Genomic DNA, 18034 nt, shown 5'->3' with positions numbered 1-18034 from the left:
TAGGTGATGGGTAATTATGTGTTTTAGATAAATATTATATGTCCTTTTTTATCTCTATAATATGTTTCATTTTTTATGAGAACAACTTAAGAAATTCCATGTCCATTCTAAAGATTTGTTGCTTCAGAATATATTATATTTTTGGCCCAGAAACAACACATACACATTAAAGATGAAATACCAGGTCCTGTAGTTCACTGAGTAATGCAGATGTGGAGGATTCGGGAAGAAAGCCAGAGCATTCTGTCAGCCACATGCAGCCGACAGAGTCAGTAGCCTGGCAACTGCACCCTGAAGAGCTATGGTTCTTATTTTTCTAGCCTGAATACAATGTTTAGTTTCACACATACACACACTCACACTCTCTCACACATTCACCCACACTCATACACACTCACACATACACACACGCACATATACTCACACACACATTCACTCACACAAATGCTCATATACACACACACTCACACATTCACTCACACAAATGCTCATATACACACACACTCACACATTCACTCACACAAATGCTCATATACACACACACACATTCACTCACACACACACACACATACTCATACACACACACACACATACTCACACACTCACACACACACACACCCATACACTCAGACACATACACATTTATTCACATGCGCACACACGCACATTATAATTGTGGTGAAGATGCTTTGCATAGCAAGTGTATGAAATGTAAAAAAAGTGATGAGTATATTTTCATTAAATTTATTTACTATGAGAGAGCTTACTTTTGAAAATGAGAGATTGTGTTATGAAATCATAACATAATTTGAAATATAGCTATATAGTTACAACTCTGCCAAAAATAAAACTATTAAAACTGTTCAAATCAAGTTCACATATGTGTCTATGTCTGTAGAAATAGGTGCATATGCCATAAATATGAATTATATCAATGTACAAGGGCCAATTTCATGCTCAAAAGATCAAACCTGTATGTGATTTTCAAACACCACATGTCTACATTACAATTTTTAACTCAAAAATCCATCTTATCTCTTTCTGTGCACAATTAAAACATAAACTACTGACAAGTTTGCTATGCTGAATGCTGATTATATGGTGTTTTTATGCACATACACATCACCTAAAAACAGTAAGCTGGAGTTTTAGAGAAATTCATGTGCCAATTTCACTATTTGGAGTAGAATCTTTCCTTCTCATCTAAGCCTGTATAAGAACTGACCAAACCTTGAGCCAGAAGAAGCTCAAGCTCATGCAGACAGTACAGTACTCTGAGGGTCACACTATGCCTGGAACAGCTGCTATTCTGAAACGGCTCAGAAGCAGCAATTCACCTATAAAGGCCCATGGTATTCACAAAGGGCAGACTGGAGTGAGGCTGGATGGAAGGACTTTGAATCCTCATAGTCTCCACGAGCTGCCCCACAGTCACTATAAAGGAACACACAATTTTAGTAAAAAAGCATTTTTTCTTAGAATCAGTCACCCATTTCCCCCCAAATTAGACCATTGTCCCTACCCCCTCCAACTGAGAAATACATGGGTTGCACTGAAACAAAGCCTCCTGCTCCAACATCAGAAACACACTTAATACATTTAAAATGCACACACACAGTACAAGGATGCTGGCACTGCAGTGTGTGTGTCCGGGGGGCGGGAGTGCCATCTGAAACCCGTAAGCTGGAGCATTTCATCAGTTATGGGTAGGGCTGGAATTCAGATGGAAAGCTACCCAGGATCTCTCCAGCTCTTTCCTGCAGAATGCTAAGGATTCACAGTGGGAGGGCTTTTCTCCAGGGTCAGGTATTAACTGGCTCCAGAGCTGTTTACCAGCTTGATTCACAGCTGAAGAAGAAAAAAAATCTCAAAAAGAGGCAAGAGGCTTTAAACTGCTGAGGATTCACAATGAAAGAGATAGTCAACAAGAACTAAAATACTGAGGGATTATGTCTACGAGTGAGATGCGAATGGAAGCTGAAGGGCTGAGGAGAAGGAGTGGCCAGGCTGGGCGTCTCCGTAGCCCACGCCCTCCAACAGCAACGGGAGACGAGGGAAGATGTTCTGAGTCTTTTGTCCCACTCATTAATGAAAAAAATCCACAGATTGCCTTCATTTAAATAATTTAGAGTTCATCCATTAAAAAGGTAAAAAATGCCAAACAGAAATCATATATTATTCTAAACTACATCCATTTCGATAAGGTGCATTTTCAAACAGCAGGCTTGTACCATTACAGTAATAGGTTCAGAATAGCTACTTTCAAAATACTATGCAGAAGTTGCCATAGTAACAATGCAAATCCTTTTGAAATGTAATTAATTGCCTGAAAATTTATCAAATGGAACACGGCCCTCTTCTTCCAAAAATGTTTGCATTTCCTTGTATCATAATATTCTTATGATACATAGTATTATTATTCACATCTATTTCATTAAATGTTTTTCTTTATGTAAAATGACTGTTGAAATTATTGCTATTTTTATACATTAATCTCACTAGAAAGAATTCTAGTTTATACAGTGTGGGGCAAAGCAGGTTTACAGCTGTTTGTATGAAAAATAATACAATAAATAAATAATAATACAAGCATATACTCTGTGTTTCATGTACTCACACCTGTAAACCTACTTTTGTCCCACTTTGCATTAAAAGCCTAAGGACAATCTGAAAACACTATGAATTCATCTAAAACCAGGACAGAAAAAATTCCTTTTCTTCAATGTATAATTATGACTATCTGTGTATAGTATCTTCTTACTTCTGCTTTTAAATATCAAATAAGCATCTCATTTACACTCAGAATTTCACAATGCAAAAATGTGTACAACATAAATGACACTGTAACACAGCTGCAGGAGAAGTAAAGAAAAAATACAGAGAATTTTAAGTTCAACATAAATGTAGCTTACTCTTTGCAGTCCTTCATACCAATCATCTTGCTCAAACCAATTTGAAATGTAAGCCATCCAAGCCATGGGCTGTTTCTACTTAAATCAAGGCAAGTGGGAACCCGGCATCCGAGACGGCACCTGAAGTGACAACAATTGATTCAACCAAGCAGCGTCGGCAACGCTGCCTGAGGAAGGCGGCCAGGGCAGGAGGGCAGCTGGATCAGTTTTAATAACCACGGATAACGGTGTCTAAAAACAATGCTAAACGGGAAAGTGGAAGCTTGTATGTATTTAACTAAGAAAAAGTAAATAAAACAATGACTGCTCCTGCACAGCACCTGAGGATGCTCCATCCACCGGTTTGTTCAGTTTTCATTCTAAGAAACAGCTTAGATTGGCCTTGTGCCCGTTTCTTGCAGAAGTTCAATCTGAGGCTGCTGGCCCTGACCTTCGCATTCACACGCCTGCATCTGTGTTTGTCATGGCCGCATCGGGGCCCACTGTCCCTGCTTGTTGCCTTTGGACTCGTTTTGCCTGGTGACACGCGGGCAGAGGTCGGAGTGCTCCAGGCCCAAGCCCTGGCTATGCGGCCTGTGTCCACTCCCACCCTCGTGCCCCTGCCACGGGCATGAGAAGAACGTTCCACGGCTACCTCGCTGGTCCAAGGATGAGACACAAGGGGCAGAGCTGCCACAGGCCAATCACGGACCTCCAGGGGGAAGCGGGGCCACTCGGCTAAGCAAGCCCTGGGGTTACACTGCGAGCATAACAAATGCCGGCTGTTACATTCTGCTGGGCTCCGGAGGGTCCGTGACACAGTGTTTTCCTGACCACCGCGACCGATACCTTGCCCCTAGTAATACTGAGCACCGCCCGGCCGCGCCAGGAGGCACCCACGCTCCGTGGGGAGGAGCGGACCCACTCAGCGATCTCACGGCACCTACACGGGGGAAGGGGGCCAGTGGCCAGGAGTCACGCAGGATTGATAAGGTTTATAGTGTTACGGCAATCTACGTCCTGCAGCAGAGGAGTCACAGAAGAAGGGGCATTTTAAAAATTAGCTAAAGAATCTGAGTTATCTCCTGTTTTTCTTTCGGTCTCTAACAATTAATCATTGAGAAATATTTAAGATGAGTCTTTTCACACCGGGACGATGTGTGGGCGCATCTCATGTGACCCTTCCCGCGAGTCCAATGTTTCCCTTTTGTTGCCCCTCAGCCTTCTCAGGAATGCTTTCTAATTCTTTGTTAGGATGGTTAGGGCTACCTAGGGATAAACCAATTTTAAGAAAATAAAGTAGAACCCTGCTCTCATTCTGAGAAGCTGGTCGTTGCTGCCAGTCATCCCATCGTAACATAATTACAAGAATTAAAACCAAAACACAGGCGGGCGGTCCCTGGCCTGGAACTGCAAGTGCTGAAAGCTTTCTGGTTGCAATTTTATGTGGAGCTGTTTGTACCAGATCCCAAAATGTTCATTTCTGCGCTCTTCTGCCTCAAGTCGGTAATGCTTCTGTTTACTGTGTAAAATCCCCAACACAGTGAAAGGACGTGTCTGGCCCATTACCTACATCTTGGTCTCCGCCTTGTCTGCTCTGATTCTACATTTAGATTTTTCCATCCAGTCTTACCTGCTATCTCAGACCAAGACACTGGCTTAATCCTCTGAAATCCTGGCATCTGCAGCCTACCCTTCCTTCTACTAAGTTCGTCCCCCCCAGGTATGTCTTCTTACCTGCGGAACTATCTGCAGCGACCCTCAGCGCTGTCTTCGTTGTAGTGTGACACAGCAAGAATACTTACGGGAACTTCCCAACCAACTAGAATAAACACGAAAAACAAGCGCAGGCCATTGCGTGTTCAATCCAACAGGGAGAATGAAGTGTAAAACAGGCGGCTCTGCTCAAAATCCCTCTCTTCCCTATACCTGCACCTGACCTGTCCAGGACCCTGTGGGACAGGCTGGCAGAGAGGACGGGGCTCAGGAGTGTAAACGCTCCTCCCGCTGAAGGCGCTGCTCAGGTGGATCCGACCTGGGATCACCTGTCTGCCTACTCTTGCTATGAATAGATCCCCTTCAGAAGGATCAAGATTAGCGGGAGGCAGCTGTCAAAGGCATTCTATCACCACCGCTTGGGGGACTCATCCACCCGAGGCTAAAACCCTGCATAACAAAGTCGGAAGGAAGTCCAAGTTGGAGAGCAGGATACAGCTTAAGAAGTGTGCTTCAAACAGTCAGAAGGATTCTTTATTCTTAAAGACTGTTTTTATAAGACCCTGGCCCCCAGCAACTGCAGACAAGTATATATATTCTAGTTGTCCCACCAGGGGCAATAGGAAAAGGTGGGGAAAACATGCAGCACCTCAAAGACGGGGAGTCCCAAGAAAAGCCCAAAGGGTCTAGCTGAGCACTGTTTTTGATGACGGTGGCTGGGGTTAGTGGTGAGGGGGAATTGTTGTATTTTCCCCAACAGGATTTGTCTAAATAAACTAGTGGCTGAAATACTGAGAGGCTATGGAGAGCTTTTGGTACTTATAGGGCTGGAGGGGGAAAGTGGAGTTCAGAGGCTGCCAAGGGGGAAATGATCTAATGATGGTGTCGGCTCAGCAAGAACCACCTGGGCCTACCCCTTAGACTAAGGATGACCTAGGAGCGGCCCATCCCTTACAAAGACCGAGGGTGAGCTTCAAACAAATCCACTCCGTGCTGGATTCGGGTGACCTTCCCTACACTAATACCTTTCAAAAGCAAAATGAAATTCTCCCTGGAGGAACATAACATTAAATTGTCAGGTTGTAAAGCAATCGAGGGAACTCCAAAGAGCAAAGAGCTCCTCCATGAAGAGACAGGACGTACTAATGGTTTCACCGTCGACAGGGCATGGAGAGAGCAGGGACTGCCATAAAAGAGGGTAAGAAAAAAACAGACAAAATTGCCGTAGCTCCTAAATGCCAATGTGAGCTGGAGCAGCAGGTTAGAACAGCCGGGGGCCCAGAGCACGGTGAGCTTCACTCACCTCTAAGATCTTCTCCACGGGCTCAGCTGGGCGCTCGGGTATCAGAGGCCGTCAGTCGCCCTAGCGGCTCAGACGGGTAGGAGGCGACTGGCTCAGAGGGTTGACAGGTGTGAAACACTGGACTGCCTGGGACCCTCCCTGGCACCACGTAATATCCCTCCTAGGGAGAGGAAGCAGCCAGCACACGCCCCGGGAGGATGGGAAGAGTGAAAGGGACCTTCATCTGCCTCCAGGGAGGGACAGAACACTCTCCTTCCTGACCCCAGGGCCTGGGCAAGGATCCTCTACCTGGGGCAGAAGGGAAGAAGCCAAAGCTGATGGGCCCGGGGGTGGGTGAGGGTGGGGGGTGGGGGGAGGAGGACACCTGGGGCTCCCATCCTGCACCAAAACACAGCACAGATCTGCCCCGGAGCAAGGAGGTGCAGATCCTCCCCTACTCAACACCGCCACAGATCCGCAGCGGAGCGTGGCTGCCACAGGGTGGTGGAGAGGGGGAGACACACCAATGGCCCCCAAGGATCGATTCCCCAGATCTGGGAGGTAAAAACCGTAGTATAATCATACATTTGGGGCACTATGCACTAATTAAAGTGAGCTATACACACAAAATGGATGAAGGCTATAATATAATGATGATTGAAAGTCAAACATAGAACAATAATATCACAATTCCATTTAGAGGAGTCTAAAAACAAGTAAAATTAATCTTTGCAAATAGAAGTTATGAGAGTTTTCTTTGCGGAGAAGGAAGCAGTCACAGGAAGGAGCCATAAGGGGATTTCTAGGAGGCTTACAATGTTTCCTTTATGCTAATTATGTGAATGAGCAAATTTTGCTACTACAAAAAATTAAATTGCACATTTCTGCTGTCATAGAATCTAAATAAAACGAGATTATACACTTAGAATCCACAGTAGTGCTTTCTAATACTAACAAAATTAGAGGTGATAAACCCCAAATAAATGTGTCCACATGTAGATTTTATATAATTGGATTATATTCTCTAACTTCACTTGAAAACTTGCATTTATCTTTCTATTGTCCCCTTAGAGTTTCCTGCCCCAGCCACCATATTTCGGAACACATTAACGTAAGTCTTTCTTTGAGATATAGCACTGATACTTATTCTAATCCACAAGTGTTTTTAGAAACAATGTCAGGGACAAGCAGATGAGGGAGACGGACTCAAAGAATAAATAATCTCATGCCAGGAAAAGAGCAAGACCTGAAAGCTACCAGAACAAGCTGAGGGCTGAGATGGGCTAGACTTAGGATCTGCACTTGGGGGTCCAAAGTACACCAACGTGAGACCAAATGACCGCCCCGATCCATCGCCCACAGGGATGCCTGTTAATGCCACATCCCTAACAGAGCCTGAGTCCTTGCCCACAGAGCAAATGCGGTTACACTCAAATTCCCAGCATGTTCAGTGTGGTGTGTGCAAACTCACGGGCTAACTCTAAAATTCACAGGGAGATGTACATGGCCAGGAGTGGTCAAAGCAGTTGAAGAAGGGGAACAAGCTGAAGGTTTACATATGAGCTGAGCACACCGAAGGTTCATATACAAACTGACCACGCTGAAGGCTTATTTATATACTAGCTGACCACGCCGAAGGCCCATATACTAGCTGACCTCGCCGAAGGCCCATATACTAGCTGACTTCGCCGAAGGCCCATATACTAGCTGACCACGCCGAAGGCCCATATACTAGCTGACCTCGCCGAAGGCCCATATACTAGCTGACCTCGCCGAAGGCTCATATACTAGCTGACCTCGCCGAAGGCTCATATACTAGGCTGACCTCGCCGAAGGCCCATATACTAGGCTGACCACGCTGACTACAGAGCTATGATAACTCCGACTGTGGTGGGGATGCAAAGGTACAGAAACTGACCGTGGTACAGGATGAGACCTAGTGGAGGCCCTTCGCATGCTGTTCACTGACTTACGACGTCCGTAATGCGGTAATTGGGGGAGAAGAGACCCTGCAATAATCGCTTGTCAGTTAACTGAACACCCTCACGGAAAACTATGTAAATATGTCAATCCCGATCTTACATAACACAAAAAGGCACCAGTACCAGAGAGGCTGGAAACCTAAATATGTGAGGTAAAATAGCAAAGCTTTCAAAGGAAACCAAGGAGAATATCTTGTTTTGGGAGTAGGAAAAGATTTACTAAACAGGACACAAAAAGTTGCCAACCATATTAGACTATAACAAATTTATGTTCATTAAGACATCACTGAAAGAGTGAAAAGCAAGCAGAGAGTGGGGAAAGATATTTACAATACACATGATTGGGCAGACCACGATTAAGACCCTGAAACACCACACACATCTAAAATAAATAAATAAATAAAATCTATACTAGATATAGTGAGGCAAATTCAGGAGTTAATTAATTTTTTACAACCCTAGAGCATCTAAGTGGAATTTTTTAAATGTCATGTACAAACGGGAACAATTCAGGTTGCATCTCATCTCCCCGCTGCACTAAATTCCAGAACTCAGTTTTACAGTAACTATGTTAAACTGAACTATTGTGACCTCGCAGCCAAGTTATCATTCACATGTGCAGGAAAAACAAAGAGAAAGACACTGTCAGAAATGCAGGATTTAAAAGGCAATTCACCCGAGCTATCTTCCTTAAAAATTACTGGAATAAAAAATTACAGGCTTTTGAAAAGTTCATCAAAACAAACAACTTTAATATAAAAGTTCATGTAACTTAAAAAACCTATTAAGCAAAGAAACCTGAATATCTAAATTATATGTTTATAAAAATGCAAATGTCAAGAGCAATTATTAAAATAGAAGGCCAAAATTGTAAGTTATTCATAAAATCTAAAATTCTCAGATTATTTCCTAAGTACTGAGATTTACAAAAAGAAGAAATAAAGGTATGCTAAATTTCTCATTTTACAAAGGTAATCAACTGACACAATGTGTTTCTTGATATCTGGGGAGAAGTTGACTCAAAGTATTTTTATAATTTAAAAATAATCATAAAATTTAAAAATTACCTTTAAGTTAAAATATACCATAAACAAGGTTGAAATTTTAAAAACTAGATGGAGATATATAAACATATACATAAAACATCTTACTTAACATATAGAGTGATTATAAATCAACGATTTGAAAGTGTCTGTGGTTACACTAAAAGGCATATTAACAGTTACGTTCCTGTATTTTAAAATGTGTATATGTATATATACACACACACAGACACATACATAAACATTAAAAACTAAAAGAATATACACCACAAGGTAAACAGTTGGCTGAGAGTTGGAAATTTACTATTCATTCAATTTATTTATATTTTCTATAATTTTAATAATCACTTCTCCATTCATTCAACAAGTACCTACTGAGCACCAACTACGTGCCAGTCAGGGCCTACCGATGAAGCGCTGTGCAAACAGATAAAACTCTGCCCTGCCAGTTTTCACCCTTGTGGGGAGGACTCACAAAACGAGCAAGACGGACGAGCCCACGATGGGCGTGGAGTAGCAGAAATGTGTGGTCAGGGGAAAAGTGCCCCGGGGAAAAGTGCCCCGGGGAAAGAGGACGGGGATGCTGGAGACAGAACTGACGTTGCAACTTTTTAAAAGAAAATAAATATGGGGAGGCCTCATTAAGTTGATTCTAAGCAGAGATTTGAAGGTGAGAATATAAAATATAAAGATATCTGGGCAGAAAACGTGCTAAGCAGAGGGAGCAGCAAAGGCAACGACCTAGACTGAAGCCCCCTGGCAGGTCTGAGAAGCAGTAAGAAAAATCAGTGAAAGTATCTAAAATGTGTACTTGAAGTCAGAGGCAACATGATACAGGCGTTCGAGGTAGTTCTGTTTTACTTTTGTATTCTTCAGAATACTGTAAATTTTCATAATAGAAATCTACCACCTGTATTAATTAACAAAAAACAAAACCCTAAAAACATCTTGTTGAAAATCAATATTTAAAATTTGAATAGCTCAGAGCTATGCAAAAACAAATTATAATTATATAATCAATATGTGCTTATTAGAAAACTTTGGAAAGTGCAAAAAACTGGAAGGATTTTTTAAATTAGTCATTAGTCCACTAACTTCAGGCCTACTTCCTGTCTGGTGTCCAGGATTCTCAAGGACCACTATTCTCACTGGGGTATGTAGAACCATACTTATCAAGGATGCCTGAAATTTTACATCAGTGCATTGTGAAGTAGGGCTCTTGGGTCTCTTGCATCAGAATTTATGAAGAAACTGCTAAAATGCAGATTCCGGGATCATACCCCAAAGCCAGTGAGTGGGTCAGAGTCTCAGGATCTGTTAACCTGCTTCCAACATAATTCCCTGGTGATTAATATGCATAGAAAAGCTGAGAACTACTTACTTCATCCAACAACAGGAAAGGTAAATTAGCAGAAAAGCTGCCTCTGGTATCTTCTACTGACCAAAATTAATGTCTTCAATTTCTCTCGTTCTTAAGCATACCTCTCTTGCATGGCAGGGCATTTTATCCAAGCAATCCCAACATATGTCAAGTCACAGTGTTCTTAGAGCTTAGGTTATAAAATAGGTCAAAACAAGCACAGTATTAAGCTAAGTGAAAATCCTGGATTAGGGAGCAATAAGAAAAGAGGGAGGTCATTACAGTAGTTGGAGTTTGGACTCACAAAACAACCACTTACACCAGTATGAATTCCAATTTGATCAGCAAATCGCAGGCATCACAAGTAGGACCAAGACACCGCTTTCAAGATGCGGCAAAGCCAATGCATTTCACATTCATCCACTCATTTACTTTTAGACCTCCCTGCATCTTAACCACCAGAATGTAAGTGGCTTAGGGAATTAGATTTCTCTAGGGGCTCCGATTACAGAATCTCTTGAGTTGTAATGTGGAAATGATTTTTAATTTGATAGAAGAACTAATCTACTTTTCTTGAACAGGGTCACTCATATACCTTCAAGTATGAACATTCTGAAAGTCAGCCAAAAAAATAGAGGGGTAAAATCACCTATGTTCGCTCATAAACTAAGAAGTTAGAAGTAGCTATTCCATTAAGAGAGACATTATGATGTAAATATGTAAATACTTGTCATGAAAAGATACAGGATTATTTATGTAATAGAGCATGGCCAAAATGTGTAGCCTTATCTTCATAAATAGGGTCGTTCCTTATGAAGGAAGACTTGGGAAGCCATGCCGTGACTGTGAAGCTGAGTATCCCCACCCCCTCTGAAGTCATCTGCTTTGTAAGCTGGATTTTATATATGAGATTTTTAAGTAGGCTGGGCCTTTATGCTTATCTGTCTGTGAAAATCCAGATGTCCACTTGGCAGTCACTGAGACTGGCATTTTCATGGTCTATCAAAGGGTGTTAAAAATGACGATGGCAAGTCAGTTGAGAAAAACCAGCAAAGGAAATCAAAGGAATATAAATCTTGAAAGCCTTAAAAATGAAAAGAGCCTCCATAAAGTCACTATATCCAAAAATGTCTTTCATATGTGCATCCATACACTGAGGGGTGCTCTGAAATGAGTCCTTAAGCTTGGTGAGTAAAAGGCTGCACCAGCTTAAGGCAGGGCCAATGCACGGCCACATCAGTTGCTGTTCTGAGAGCCCATCTGTCAAAAAGTATGTCCTCAGCCAACATAAAAGTTCCCCTAAAGATGAACTGATATAAGTAATAATGAAAGCTACTGATGAAATATAGAAATGGACCTACTACTATATTTCCAGAAGTGAATCCATTTATGTAGTAGTTCCTGGCACTCCCGAGTAAAGTTTGGAAAGTGGCATCGGACATGGGCATCCCCAGCTCGAGAGCAGGTCAGGTCCAATGGCATAATGAAGCTTGTTCAGTACCCCTCACACCTGCCTTCAGAATAATCACCGGGCACAGTAAAACAGATTCAGGCCCTCCCCCAGAGATTCCCATTGGTAGGAGGGTGGCCTGAAAATGCGCATTTCTAACAGCTCCCGGAGATGCTGCTGCTGCTGAAGGGTGCACTTCAAGTAACGCTGCTCGAGGTGGCATCTGGCACCAGAGCGGCAGGAAGTCCAGAAAAGAAACGCATCCAACATCAAAATGTCACCTAATGGTAACCAGGACTTAGGCTTCAGATAAAACTTCCCAAAGCTTCTGATTTCTTGTATTAACAGTAGATTGTAGATGTGAAAGCTGTCTGTACTCATGTACTCACTGGGGTGCACTAGGATAAAAATTTCTAAGGTAAACAGATCCCCCAAAAAGTCACAAACTTTGCAGCAAAACTTAAATTGTATTAAAGAGCAAATCAACAAATCGCACAACTTGTAGGGGAACACTTTTTCAACTACTATTATAAGTAAACTCTCTGTGTGATAAAACCCAACACACGCACACTGTACATTATGCACCACAATCACTTTAACGTGACAAAAGTGATCTAAACCTTAACAACTCCAACTTCTGAATTAGTCACCTGGAGAAACAGTGAAAGAGAAAATGATGTTGGTGATACGTTATGACCTCTTCAGGGAGATGTCAAAGGCTGAAGGTCTAGACCAGCTTTCACACTGACGAATGTTTAGCAACATAATCTTTGCGTGTTCAGTGACCTCATCTACACAATAATGGTGTTAGATTATGTTCTCTCCAAGGATCCTTCCAGCTTAAATTCTGAAGCGACTCCTTTCAAACCTTTTCCGTGTTTACCTTAAAAATAAAATGTGGCATAACTCTTTTCATTACGACTCATTCATAATGTTTTATCTTGAAGGTCCAAATTAATTAAAGACTACTTATTTCTTATTAACCAACTCTTCAGTTTCCAACACTCCACATGGGGCTGTTCTATAGTGGAAAACGGAGGTTTTCCTACAGCATCTCAAACATGAGAGCTCCGTGTAATGACTTATTTTCTACTTTCCAATTTGAAAGAAAGGTTTTTGTGCGTTTAATAGAAAATTGAATTTATTATACATAACTGCAAGTGAGCCTACATGGATGCTGGTACATGCTCACAACTTAAAGCACTGACAATCTGGAAAAAAACAACAAACCTAAGCATAAAAAAGGTATTTAATGACCTCTATGGTGAGTTCTCCACAACTGAGCACTCAAATGTTGCAACATCCTTGAAGCATGGAAAATTATTTCTTATATCTTTTGATAATTTTCTTAAACATGACAATTATCAACTATCCCAATAGCAAGTAACACTGATAAATTACCTCTTATATGATTTTACTGTATTAGATTTACATTACTATCTGTTCCTATTATATATATATATATATATATATATATATATATATATATTCTTAAATTAGAATTCCAGAGTTTTAGGAGATAATTAGGCTACTAAATTATATTTTGTAAGTACATGTAAAGTAATAAAAAGTTAAGACTTTTATCCCTATATTTTAAAAAAGCCTCACTCAAGTGGCTGAAAATGTGACATCTGCATGACAAGTGCGCCTGTGCCTCCGATTTTAGGTTGTCGTTTTTAGCGAGTCTAGCCTATCCCAAATGTTCCAGTTTCTTTCCAGTTATATTTGTCTAGTCATTGGAATCAGGGAGAACAGCTCGAACACTCCCCTAATGTGGCAGCCCGTGTTTCACCATGAAAAACCGCTGAAATCCTTCCAGTCAATCATGATGGGATTTTTCCCTTCAACAGAGAAAGGTACAGGTCAAAGCTGGTCAGTTTATAGTATTTCCCTACCAAGTTTTAAAACCAAAGTTACAGGTCCTTCTTGAACACTTTAAGTAACCTCAGGTAAGAGAAAGGTTTTCCTTCAGGATTTGTTTCTCTACAGAGCAATTCTTTGGGGAATTTCTACAGTTCTCCCCAGGCATCCCTGTCTAATTTGTTGCTCACAGATCTCCAAGGAAGAGTCTCATCAACAGGGAGATAATACCGTCCATGTGGTTGCCCCAGGCCACAGCCTGGCCAGGGATGCTGTTGAAAAGAGCCAACCAACTCATGGGACAGTATATGTTTCTGATACAGAAGAAAAGGAGTCGGGGTAAATAAGAAACCCTTCCCAATCTCCTAATAGGATGCCTGTGGATTAAAATACTCTCAAATCTCTGTCCCGAAGACACACCAGAAGCTGCATGACTCCACTTTAATATTTCAGTCTGCTAAATGCCATAGACATACAAAACGTAAAACGAGAGAGCTATGCAATTGCAGAACGTAGTAGTGCTGCTTGTATATACATCGTTATCATGAATGGCAGGGTCAACTAGTCATTCAGTAATCTGATAAACATCTTCCTTGCATATATCAGATTTCAAATAAATACTGGAATATAGGAAGAAAATATGAATCCTTCAAAATTGTTTGAATTTCATTTTAGTCTTCATCACAGAGTTTAAGCAAATAAAATCAGGTACCATGAAGAATCTGTATGTACTTTATTGATAGTGACAACCTAATCACTCATGCTGGACTTCTGGTATCTATCAAGGCAAAACAAACAACAATAAAACTATTCCTGCTCGTCTCTAAGTAATTTAAGAACCGCCCCCGGCTCATCTATGCCCAGGCCAAGGGCTACAAGATAGAGTCTATGGCAAACAAACAACAATAAAAACACTGTACCCATAGTAGCCCCTCTACTGGGAGTAGAGGAACTCAAAAACACTTTTTTCTAAGCTAAATTAGTTTGTGGCTTTCTAATATATGGAGTTATTATGTGACAGGTCACAAAAATTTTTAGTATGCCAGTACTTAATTACTAAAAACAAAAAGAATGAAGAATTTAAAACCTTTACATAAATATATTCATTTCAGAGATACCCACAGTTCTGTAAGTATTTCCATTGATATCCACACAGAAGAAAATGAGATCTAAGTAAATAATAAAATTCAACTACTTGTTTTATAAAGAGTAAGTCTGCGGAGCACACTTAAGAAATATGTGATTTTTCCTTCCGTGAGTGCCCTTTGAAATAGGCAATGGTTTATTCCAATTTAGAAAACTCCCCAGGAACTCTCAATGCAGCGGTCTAGAAGTGGCATTGTAGCATCAACCTCCAAGCAACCCACTAAGGCATGTTTCCCCAAATTCTGTTGAATTCAGTCACCTAATGACTGTATTTAATTTTAGGTCACAGAACAGGAAAGATGGTCAGACCACTGGACTCATACAGGTAAGATGAAACCATGACCCTTTCTTGCACTTGGGCCAAGAGGCAAAATCTCCACAGGAGGTGGGAGCTTTTCCCATGGGGGCTGTGAGCACCCAGCACCCAGCATCAGTGCCCCTGGAGCCCACCTCTGAGGCCAGGTGTGGTCTGGGGCAATCGCAGGGGCACTATTCTCTCCCTGTTGGCCAGACTCTTCCTTGGAGATCTGTGAGCAAGAAATTAGACAGGGATGCCTGCGGAGAGCTGTAGAAACTCCCCAAAGAATATACTCTGTAAAGAAACAAAACCTAAAGGAAACCTTTTTTCTACTGGAGGTTACTTGAAATGTTCAACAAGGACCTGTAACTTTGGTTATATAAGTTGACAGAGAAATGAGTTTCTGTGAACAGTATTTCTGAAATTCTCAAATGACGAAAAGAAATGTAGTATTTAGAAATGCAGTATTTCTCTTCAAACCCTTAAAGACTCCCCTAAATAAATATATATGGAGGTTACAAAACCAAGCGTGACTTATTTTTGATACATGATCAAAAGAATCACTAAATTTCATTCCAATCAATTGTTTTTAATGAATATAGTAAAAAAAAAAAAAAAAAATCAGCTTAAATTTTTGCTCCTTTTAATATTTGCATGCAAAAAGTCTGGGTGGTTTTTTGGGGGTCGCGCATGGAAGACTGTATTTCCACGATGCTCAGCGCACACGACGCCCCTCACATTAAACACCCCCGCCCCTAACGTCTCCTTTCCCCCGACGGCTTCTGCACCCCCCGAGCTCGGGCCCCCCAAGGGGCGGGGAGGAAGGCCGCCGCGGGCTCGGGGGCTCGGGGGCTCGGACGCGCGCGCTCGGGGGCCTTAGAGCGCAGAACAAACACCGTCTCCAGGGCGCTGCGCCCGTGAATGCGGCGGGGCGGCGGGGACACGGTCAGGGGCGCGGACCGACCCCGCGGGGCAGCGCCCTGGGCAGCGCCCGGGGCCGCGCGGGGCCCGGGTCTGCGCTCCGGGGGAGGTCCGGGCTCGTCGCTCACTCGGCGCCGCGCGGCCCAGGAACGGGGTCCCCGCGCCCGCGCCCCCGGCTCCTTACCTGCGGGAGGATGCGCCGCAGCCCTGCAGCCGGCTGGAGGGGGCTCGGCCGGGAGCTCCGCGGACACTCCCCGCCCCGCCCCCGGGCCCCGCCCTGCCCTCCGGGCCCCGCCCTCTCCCGCGCCCCAGACCCGCCCCTTTTCCTGCCCCCGCCCCGCCCTCTCCTCCTGCAACCGCCCCGCCCTCTCCTCCTGGCCCCGCCCCGCCCTCCAGGCCCAGCCCTCTCCCCGCCCCAGACCCGCCCCTACTCCTGCCCCAGCCCCGCCCCTTCTCCTGCCCCCGCCCCGCCCCCCTCCTGCCCCCGCGGGCGCTCCGGGAGAAGTAGCGGGGCCGCGGGTTCCGGGGCGGGGGGCGGGCTCCACCAGCCAACCGCGGTACCCTCCGCTCCTGGCCCCGCCCCAGCCCACGTGACCGCCGTCCTGGCCGCTGATTGGAGCAGTCAGTGGCGAAGCGGGCGCGGCGGGAACGGTTGGGTCCGGAGCCCGCGAGAGGCGGTCACCTGGCAACGGGCCGCCCGCGGGGCAGACTCGGTCCCGGCGGCGGCGGCTGCGCGGGGCGCGGGGCTGGCGGGCAGGGATCGGCCGCCAGGCGGCGCCAGGTGCGCGTCGGACCGTCTAGGGGAAAGAGCGGGGCGGGGGCGGGGGCAGGAGCGGTCGCGGCCCCTCCGCCCCCCTGGGACCATCGCCTGCGCGTCCACGGGGGCTGCTCGGCCTCCAGCTCGGGGCTCCCTGGGGTGCGGCTGTGTCCCTTAGTGGGGCCCAGTGTCCTTACCGCCCGGCCTGCAGGGCGCGGCACTGGCGACTCCCGCGGCAGCTGGTTGGACGGACGCGCTCGGCACCGCCCCCTGCGCTCCCCGCCTCGTGTCTGTGAAATACGGTCGTTACCTGCGGCCTTTGTCCCACGCGGGAGACGATGAGCCTTCAGACGCTGGGCCAAGTGCCTTCAGCCTCATTTATTCCGCTTTCATGACTTATCAGGCTCTGGACAGTAAAGGAGGGGTCCCCCCCGACCGGGGGAGCCCTGGACGTGACTCCCGCCCTCCTGGCCGTAGAGTTTCCTTCTCAATATTCCCTGCAGACTGTTTCCCACATGGCGCTTATTTTGCAAATTAAAATTTACTTGGAAGTTGCCTTGGCACATACGCCATGAGCTTGACAACAGCTCCTCTCGGCTCCTGCAGCTGTTCCCCACGTGGAAGGAAGTGCGCATGAGCAGAGGCCTGCGGCGAAAGCTGGACGGAGGGGTCACAGGACACCCGCCCGTGACCGTCCAGAGGCCGCAGCTGAACGGAAGCCAGAGTGTTCACTTGTGCACGGGGTTAAACAGCGGCTCTGCGAGGTGACTTCTCATCAAGGGGGAGCAGTTTTTCCTCCGGCGTTCTCAGAGAAACTTCCAGTGAGTGGCGTTGGAGCAGGAACTTAGGAAATTCGTCGATTTCACCTGATGGAAAAGGGAGCCGGTCATACTGTGCAGCGGGAACAGCGCGGCCAAAAGCGCAAAATGGGGAACATGCATGGCTGCTCTAATTCTGACTCGTTTGCTCTCTCGGGAGGAGATGAGGATGGGTACCCCAGGCATAAAGGAGACAGACGTTGGCAGAGAGTGAAATGGTCAAATGGGAAAACCAGACTGAGGTGGACGTTGGACTCCCTACTTAGGTTACACTCTGACCTCTAAACCCAGGACTTCTTCTGGAGGAAAGATACCTTGGAAGTGTCAGGTACATAAGGCCGAAAAGAAGTAAAAAGCATGACTGATTAGGAGAAAAATGCAGCAGTTTATGGAAAAGAGGCTGATGGCCTGAAACTCAGACAATGAAAATAAGAATGACTTAAGAGCTTAGATCCCAAGAAGCTTTTCTGGGAAAACAGACTATCCTTTCCTTTTAGGACTGATATTTGT

General features: G+C 44.6%; 1 protein-coding gene across 1 annotated transcript in view; it reads right to left on the bottom strand.

Annotated features, from left to right (window-relative positions):
- WDR17 (WD repeat domain 17) overlaps positions 1 to 16177 on the bottom strand; it is a 69856-nt gene extending 53679 nt beyond the window's left edge. Inside the window, exon 1 of the mRNA XM_087814063.1 lies at positions 16134 to 16177. The gene's annotated coding sequence lies outside the window, so the exon portion shown is untranslated. The remainder of the gene's footprint in view (positions 1 to 16133) is intronic.
- Positions 16178 to 18034: the final 1857 nt, after the last annotated feature.

The sequence above is a fragment of the Miniopterus natalensis genome, chromosome 2 (assembly GCF_054644295.1).
Source record: "Miniopterus natalensis isolate mMinNat1 chromosome 2, mMinNat1.hap1, whole genome shotgun sequence".
NCBI lineage: Eukaryota > Metazoa > Chordata > Mammalia > Chiroptera > Miniopteridae > Miniopterus > Miniopterus natalensis.
Note: the sequence above shows the minus strand (reverse complement) of the source record. Positions and strands in the feature narration are given on the sequence as shown.